Consider the following 9118-nt stretch of genomic DNA (forward strand, 5'->3'; position numbering starts at 1 on the left):
TCTCTTCGCTACGCCAGGCCGGTGAGGTGAGGCGAGGCCCGGCCCGGCCCAGCCCGACCCGCACCGCGGCCTTTCCCTGCGGCCCGGGCTCGGGGGGCCCCACGGCGGGGCGGGAACCAACTCGCAGGCCGAGAAATGCGGGGTCTGCCGCCTCCCCCGGAGCGCTGTGAGGAAAAGGCGGCGCCGGGAGGCGTTGCTGGACAAGGAAGGGCAAGTTGCAGCCATCAACGCAAGTCCCGTCTCTGGCGGTCTGCCCCGCGTTGTACCGTGTATGGTGTGAAGAGCTCAGACACCTGCATGTGGTTGCCTTAAATCTGCTTTATTTGGCTTTGGGAGAGAGAGCGCTTGCAAAGCTTACACCTTTGGAAGCATTTACTGAGGAGTTAAGATTTTGCTGTGCAAAACTTGGTTTTGAAGAATAGATGCTATTAGGTAAAAAGGGATTTTGATGCCTACCTGAAGTTCACTATTGGGACAGTTTGGCCTTTTTGCCTTTGAATATGGTAAAATAAATGAAATTAATCTCTGAGGATGCTCTGTGAAGCGCTAATACAAACCTTAATTCTCCACACATAGTTCAAGAGAGCCATTAGTAGTACTTTGCATGCAGTGCGCTTTCATACTGGCTTTAGTGGACTTAGTGTAAAACTGCAGTGCTGTGCATAAAGTTCTTCAGGTTATGCAGACTGTCTGCAGTAAGTGTGGTCTGCGAGTAGAATTTCAAAAGGACCTTTTAAGAAGCTGTTAAAAGGATATTTTTAGGCTTTAGAAAGGAAAATGCATTGAAGTGCCCTATGCATGAGAAGTAGACTCCAGCTCTGATCAGGAAGAGATGTAGGAGGTTTCTGTTCAGCACAGCTTCGCCTGAGCATGGGACTGGCCTTGGCAGAGGCAGGGCTTTGGGCAGGCTGCAGGTGCCGCCTGTACGGCGCTCAGAGCTGCGCAGGGCCTGGAAGAGCAAAGCGAAGGCGCGTGCACTGGCACACTGAGTCACCGCTCACAGACGAGTAGTGGTTGTGCTGGAGAACACCTTATATCTTGCCTATCTCTTTTGTTTTTGTTTTGTTATGTTTTAGGTTTCTTTTCCAGAGATCTAAACATGACAAACTGCATTTTGAAAAACTACAAGAAATAGCAAATAAACTTTGTATTAACCTGGGTTGTTTTGGTTTTTTGTTTGTTTGTTGGGTTTTCTTGGACAGAGACTTTTGTAAACAGCTTTTCTTTACATCTTTAGTTCTTTTCTCCACACAGAGAAAAGATTTTTGGATGAATCTGCTTAGGCTTAAGTTGTCTGGACATTTTCATTTTATGAGCAAATCCTGGTTCATAACTAGATCTCATACAGTGCTTTAGGATAGTAAGTCACAAACCATTTGGTAAAATAAGATTTTTTTCATGGAGAAACTGAAGCAGGGAGGGTGAGAAGCAACTTGCAGAAAATGGCCCAGTAAAGCTGGGCAAGCACAGCCAGGGAAGAGTGAAACCTCCTGCGTCCTCATTAATGTCTGTACACTTAGGGCACACTGGGTAACAGCCACATATTTATCCTCCCCTTTACCTACCGCTTTTAAAAACTGTGCATAACTGCTGCATTTTACTATGTCTTGCATGCTTAATCCCCTATTTTAATGGAGTTGGTGGTGTTATATATGGGACTAATGGCAGAAATACCACACACAATCTGTTTTTAAACATTGGCAATGTTACTGTTTGGTAGTACGATAGCACAGGTAATAACTGATATGTCCCTGTCCTTTTCTAACCTTTTGTCTACTATATCCAAGTAGCCTGTTACAGTCCCTTCACATTAAGTGTTGTTCTTCAATATCCAATCTTTTCTATCAGCATATCTGCAGACAGCACTAGATGTAATTACACCCCAGTCTCACAGCTCTGATCTCCTCAGTCACACCTTCCCTATTGGTTTTCTCCTTCCTGCAGACATTTCCATGTGTAATAGTTTCTCCAAAGCATTTTCTTCTCTGCTATATTCCTTTAAAGCTATTTTTCCCCTCCATTTTTGTTGAGAGGAATTTAAGTTGATGCTAGCTGGGTGGAGAGAACAGGTTTGAATGTAAATATCAGGTGCCATAAGTAGTTAAGAGGTTTTCTTCTTTGTTGTATCATCTGTTTAATATCTGAGAGTAACCATCTGGCCACAGGCTAAAACCATTTAAGAATGGCAGAACAACACTGTAAGAAGGATCCTGGTTAATTAATTAAGACGTACTTGGATTAGTTTTGTTTCTCATCAGCTGAAATGAAAGGCTAAGAAGTTTCTCTGAAGGCAGCGAGTAAATGAGTAAATGAAAGGTCAAAGTGAACAGATAAACGAGTACAATGTAGAACGAACCATTGCAGCTGCGTGACTGGGACAATGAGCTGGTCACTGTCAGCTCAACTCTCAGCTGAGCATTGCTCGTAACTGAAGTCTGTGCTCCTCATTTTTTCCCGCTAAAAATGAATACCTTTGCTGCATCCAATGGATGTGGTGCCACCCACATCCCCAGAAGACTGGAAATGTGTGAGTTCTGTGAGGTCCATGAAATCTGCTTGACGAGGAGGTAGAATTGAGAGGAAAGTGGAGATGTCGGAGGCTGAGATTAAGAGAAACATAAAGTGAAGGTCTTTTGCTTTTGCAGCAATGACTAACAAGTTAACAACCTATAGTACCTGGGGGTTTTACAGGGAGTAGTCTCCTGAAGGTATCCCTCGTGATTTCTGGCTTGTTGCATGAGAGAACACAATTCAGCCATTTTTGTGATGTTGGCTGTCCCAGCTCTCTGTTCCCATCCTTTGCTCTCACCAGAGCTGTGCAAGAAAACAAGATCTGAATTAGTAAACAATGGCCAGCCTCAAATATTAGAGAAAGATTTTGCTTTTTCTGTCAGAATTGGATGCATGTACTCTGCAGTTTCTCGGGCAGGAATTGAACACCCTTTGTTGATGGTGAAGGTTCCCACGAGTGGATTCATGGGCCAGGAGGTTATGAAAGGCAGGATAGTAAAACATCAGAAATTCTATTGATGTGCCTCGGCTCAGCCTTGCACCAGCCTTTTGCACAGCAATTGTTAGTGAGTAGCAGGGGAACACAGGCGTTCTGCACCCTGCCAGACCATCTACATAGTCATGGGCCATTGAAGATGCTTCATCAATTTGAGGGATAATAAGAGTAATGCTGAAACACTTTCTGTTTTTGAACAATGGGAGATTTTGGCTGTGGGAAAAGGGATGTATCTTGTCTGCACTCTCATGACTCCCTTTGTATCCAGTATCCATTTTTAGCTTGGGCCAGCTACTCTCCATCTGGCCTTGAACACATCCTGAATTGCAATAGTAATACTTTTTTTTTTTCCTTCTCCAATCCTAACTTATGTAGTAATGGAGTCATGGGAATAGGCGGCTTCAAGTTTCCAGATGAATCAAACTATCGATTTCTCAACTCTCAGTGACTGAATGTTCATGATGTAAGATGGGCACAGATCACCAAGAATCCTGTATTTTCCATCTTGAATTTTTTCCTTGATGTATTTGCTGTACAAAGCTTTGCCGCACATTGTCACAGGCCCAACTGAATGGGAGATGCTATTATTGATTTGTTTGCATTTGTCAGCATCTACAAATTACTGTGGTGTTTGAAGTCTGTGTAGTATCCTTTATGTGTTTACATCTTCTGTTCCTGAATGCTCACTAATAATAATCTAATGTCGTTCTTGCAGCAGGGAGTTAGTGTACGGCTTCATTTCTGCCAGGAAAGAGTGACTTTAGGCAGACATTGCTCCATGATCCAGCATTGTAGCCATAACAGAAAATCAAGTGGCAAACGGCAAATGCTCTTTCTGGCAGCAGCCTAGTATATTTTCTAGGTCAGGGGCTGAGCTTGAACGCAGAAGGTTGTTCCTCCTAATGAAGCCACACAGAAACATCCTTGTACCATGGTGGCATTGGCAGCCCGTTACACACCAGGAGAGATCAGTGCTGGGCAGGACTTGGGGGAAGGTGGGGATCCGTTCCTCCTCCCTGGTTGCATGGATCAAGAATAAATAACGTATCTCATACCCTGGCTGTCTTTACAAACATAAAGGCATGTTGGACACATGTACATTTACCAGGCAACAGCTGCAGTGCCAGGTATTCTGGTAACATGTCTGACATCTGAAACATATGGTTATATGTCAGGGATATGCATGTGCAGAGAGCAAAGGTCTTTTCTTATTTTGGTTTTCCTTCCCCAGGAGAACAGTAACACAATATGCTCTTAAAGTTTGAGTGCTTGCACTCGAGATCTCAGGCAGAACCATACTTTAATCCCCATATCTGAGTGGGGAAACAAAAGTGAAAAGAGAAACTGTCAAATTCAAATGCTGTTTGGAGATCCATAGCTCGAAGTGGGGCAGGCTCGCATTTGTAGCTCTTAGTCTGCCTTTTACCCAGTGGGACTGCACCGCATGCCAGCGAGCTTTGCGCTTGCAGCTTTTAAAGAACATATCGACCTAACAGAGCTGTTTGTTCCTATAATTTTGAATATGTTTCTTTTTCTTTATTCCCTCTCTGTTCTCTTCCTTTGGAAGGCGTTTAAAGGACATGCAGATTACTTGTCTCTCCTCCAGACAAAATCCTCTTTCTCATGGTATGAAAAGTAGTTGTCTCTCCCACTGGGAGTTCCTAGTGCTATAGTCTCTCTTATTTAATCTTTTTTCTTTTCTTTCTGCTTAATTATGTTAAGCTTCAAAACAAATAAGACTTGCTCTGACCTCGGAGTTAGAGGTCACAGCACTGAAGTGTTAAAAGAAAATCTTTTCTAGAGCCCGGGCATTCAGAACTTCAGTAAAGCACTAGGAAGGCATGTCCAGTGCAGCAGCAAGGGAGAACAAACACAAAGTAAGGTGATTTGTTATTGCCTGCACAAAAGACTGCCGCATCCATTTTTTAACATCCCAGCCCTTCCATTATCCTCTGTGTTTCTTAGCACAGCCGAGAAAGGGTTGCTGAAAGAGCTGTTGGCCACACAGTGCACATTGCAGGCATGGCATATGGCATACCAATGGCTCTATTGTCAGTGGGCCCAAGGCCACAGAGGAATGAAACATTGCTGACTTTAACTGAATAGTGGTCTTGGCTAATGAGAAGGAATCCAGTGTAATTTATTCTCTCGTCCTGTGGAGAGGGGGTGGGAAACAAACCACAGAACCAAAGAACTATTACATATGCTTTTTTAACCACTTGCAGAATAAGAAAGAAAAATGAGTCGTCTGATATTGATTCTATAACATAAAGCAGAATAATTCTCTACAGTTTTTAGAGCCATAATGATAGAACTAATTTAAATTCTGGTTCTTTTCCATACAGTAAGAAAGATTAGGTGTCAGCTGAATTAGCATTTAAACTAACCGTTGCAGTCAATATAGCAGGATTAACTGCAAATTACAATCTTCAGTTCACTTTTTCATTGTAATTTGCCCATGGTGAGATTTTACCCAATTCAATACATGTTTAATACAAACAAGATCCTTTTCAACTAGAATACAGCTAAATTCTGCTGTAAGAGACATGGTTAGCTGGTATAAAGCTGTAACAGCTAAATCCATGCTTGAACACATATAACAGAAACCTAAAATACGTTGGAATGTGTTTTTCAGCTGGAATAACTGGACATAATTCTAATAAAGTTATTTTGACACAGATCAGTTGTGCTGCTTTAGTCTTTTAAAGCACTGTATTTAATTTTGAGATTTGTGTCTGGAAGACATCCAAAGTGTACAGTTAAATGTGCTTAAATGCACATATATGTTGTCCTAACTACAATTAAGAACAATAGATGAAGAAGAATCATAATTATGGAACACTGCACGAGGATCTTTTTCTTTAAAGAAAGTTAAATGGTCTTTGATTTATAAAAGACTGAGAAACTATTCTAAAACATATGACTGCATCTGCTCTTTCCCATCACTAGGTCGAGCTGTTACCTCAAAATGAAAAACCATCACCCTGCTAGCATTGTTGTTATCAGACAGGGGTGTAAAACACATGGAACAAAGGTCTGCAATGAAATAACTAGACTGGCAACTGTAACACTGCAGTGTGGAAAATAAACAACTGCACTATCACATATGCTAAGCCAACTATTTTCTTTAAAAGAAAAAAATTTAATAGCAAAAGTATTTTTTCCCATTTTCTCACAGAAGTACACACTAAAATACAGCTCACTTCACAGTATGTATTGGCTTCTTTCTAATTCTGTTAAATCAAGTAGTATTGAACCCTTTAAATGATCACCTTGTTTCTTTATTATAGCTGCTTACTCTGCTTTTTTCCTAGGCATTAATTCTGAATTCTGTACAGAGGTAAACTGTTGTTACTGCTATCAAATAAACAGTAAAATGGAATGTCTCTCCTCCCTATTATTCCCTAGCTAGAAACTATAACAACAAACTTTGTAAAAATAGCTTTGTGTCTTTATATATAAAGACAAGAAAGAGAATTCTTTCTAATTAGAAAAAGAGGAGAAAACCCAAATGAGAAGAAAACCTAAAGAGAAGAAAAACAATTCTAAAGGAAGTCAAAATGCAGTATCAATTCAAAAAGATTAAAAGAATTAAACAATTAATGATTGCAAAGTTGAAGAGTTAGTTCTGCATTCTAATTCTTACTGAACATTACCTCATCTCTTATCACAGATGCCATGGAATCATGGAATCATCTAAGTTGGAAGGGACCTTTAAGATCATCGAGTCCAACCATCAACGTAACACTGTCAAAACCACCACTAAACCATGTCCCTCAGCACCATGTCTACCCATCTTTTAAATACCTCCAGGCATGGTGATTCAACCACCTCCCTGGGCATATTTAACAGGATAATTTCCAATATTAATTCTAACATTTTTATTAAGCTTTTTGGGGTTTGGTTTTTGGTTTGATTTGGGTTTTTTTATTTTTTTTTTTTTAGCTGACAACAATCCCCTGAACCCCTTTGCTTTTGCCAGGAATGGGTACAAGATAGGCAAACTAAAGAAAGTATCCACAAGTGTTGGCTATACCTCAAGCTGTTCTGAAATGCATCTTTCTTATTAGAAATTTTATTATTTGAGAATTCACTATTTTATTATTATTATAGGATTTGACAGAGAAAATATTTGCACTTCACCTGGCTAACTTTTAAGGTGCATGCATATGTAAAATAAATGTAAATATATTTATCTATTCAGAAATGCATCAGTAACACAAATAGATATATTTTTCTTAAGTGCTTAAGTAGGTTTTGCAAGGCCATTTCTAGAAATAAATCAGGGCCAGAAAGTAAATTCAAGCACAGGAGGCTAATTATTAAAACAATCATCAGTGTGATTTATGTCCATGCCAAGTAGCACTCCTTGAGAAAGATCTCTGGGCATGGTTTACAGAGTAACACGTGCCAAGAACTAATTCTAAAGAGCAGTATGGACAGGACTGAGGTTTCACTCCATGCACAGTGCAGCCCTCCAAGGGAATCCCAGCAGACTTCCTAACCCGTCAGCGCTCCTGCATGCCTTCCCACCACGTCCCACAGCACTGAAATGAGTGTCATTTTCTCAGTTTCTTGATAGGAAAATCTCATTCTGCAACACAGACCTCTACTTACTTTGAACTGAAAAATCATAAAATGATTATGTCAAAGAATGGTCCCTGGCTCTGTTTCATCCATAAATATGGATGTAGTCCAGAGCACTCTGAAGTAGGCTTTGGGGCAGGTCTGTAAGCAGGATAGAAACATTGTGGGAAGTGCTTTTCTTGCAGAATTTCCAGAATGACAGCTTATTACATGTTGTCTGATATTTCCAATCAAAATACAAAGACATTTAATATTCTTTAATTTGGGGAATGAACAAAACTCCTGTACTTCAAATTGTTTTAAAGTAGTCTTTAAAATATTACACATTTAGCAGGATCCCATGATTAATTTCTTATACTCAAAATGTATCACTCAAGCTTTTGGCACACACTGAATACTAATTTGTAAGTTGACAATGGTTTGTTTGAAGTCAATTATTTGTTGCAAGCAGATCTGGTTAACACAAATAGCAGTGTAGAGATTGTACATTGTTTAAATGCAGACAGTACTTCTAACTTCACAGATCAGTAATGAGTATTAGTACATGGCAACTCCACTATTGTTTGTGCAAGAAATATAGTGCATAAAGTTCCGTATCATAACAGGATGTCAGACTTTCAGCCAACCGGTGTTCTTATGGGTAAAAGGAAGGTGGGGTGATACACTTCAGCACAGAGAACCCTCTTAATTCTTCATTATATTATAATCCACTTCATCTCATGCAGTAATCAGATTACAGTAAATAAGGTAAATTAGTTTTACAGCTCTGTATATGGTTCTGACTGTTCCAGGACACCACAGGACCAAATTAGTGTGTCCTGTCCCAAGTCAAGTGGGCAAAGGCGTGGTGGTAAACTGAAACTCCATTCACTTTCCTAAACACCCTTGTTCTGCTCTAGGAATTAGGGTAGGCACGGATAATACTTGTATTTGATCTGGTCCAGTGTGCCTGCAGCTATAATTTGTGACTTCACAAACTGGCACAGAACAGGTAATAGGTTCTTTAGAGAAGAATGGTCTCACTGAATCTGAACGGTCAAGTTAGTGGGATTTTTAAATAAATAATATTAAACAAATAAGGCATTACATTTAATCTGGTTGTCTGTTTGACCAACTAGGTGTGAACAGAGAACACAAAAGTAGCTTTCAGTCAAAATATAGGAAATTACTCATTAATACATATTTTCATGGTCTTCCTGATGATCCATAAAAGTAATGGCATAAACAGAGTCAAGATAAGACAATTTACAGTTGATCAAAATGTAAAGAAAGCAAAATAGTGATGAATGAAAGTATGTAGAATTTGGTCTGGCAAAGCTGGTTCCTTGCTAATCATTAGCATTTAGAAAGCTGCTTACAGAAGGAAAGCAGTTTCACCGCAGGTATTACATATCCAGTTAAATATTTAAATGTTATGTGTGTAGTCGATGACTTGCCAAATTGCACAGACTCACAACAGCTATAGCATTTTACCTTCCACCTTAACTTTGCGTCAGGTTTCTTATTTAGAAACCTGTGCTCTCA

This window comes from Vanellus vanellus, assembly GCF_965231255.1.
Source record: "Vanellus vanellus genome assembly, chromosome: 2".
Taxonomy (NCBI): Eukaryota; Metazoa; Chordata; class Aves; order Charadriiformes; family Charadriidae; genus Vanellus; species Vanellus vanellus.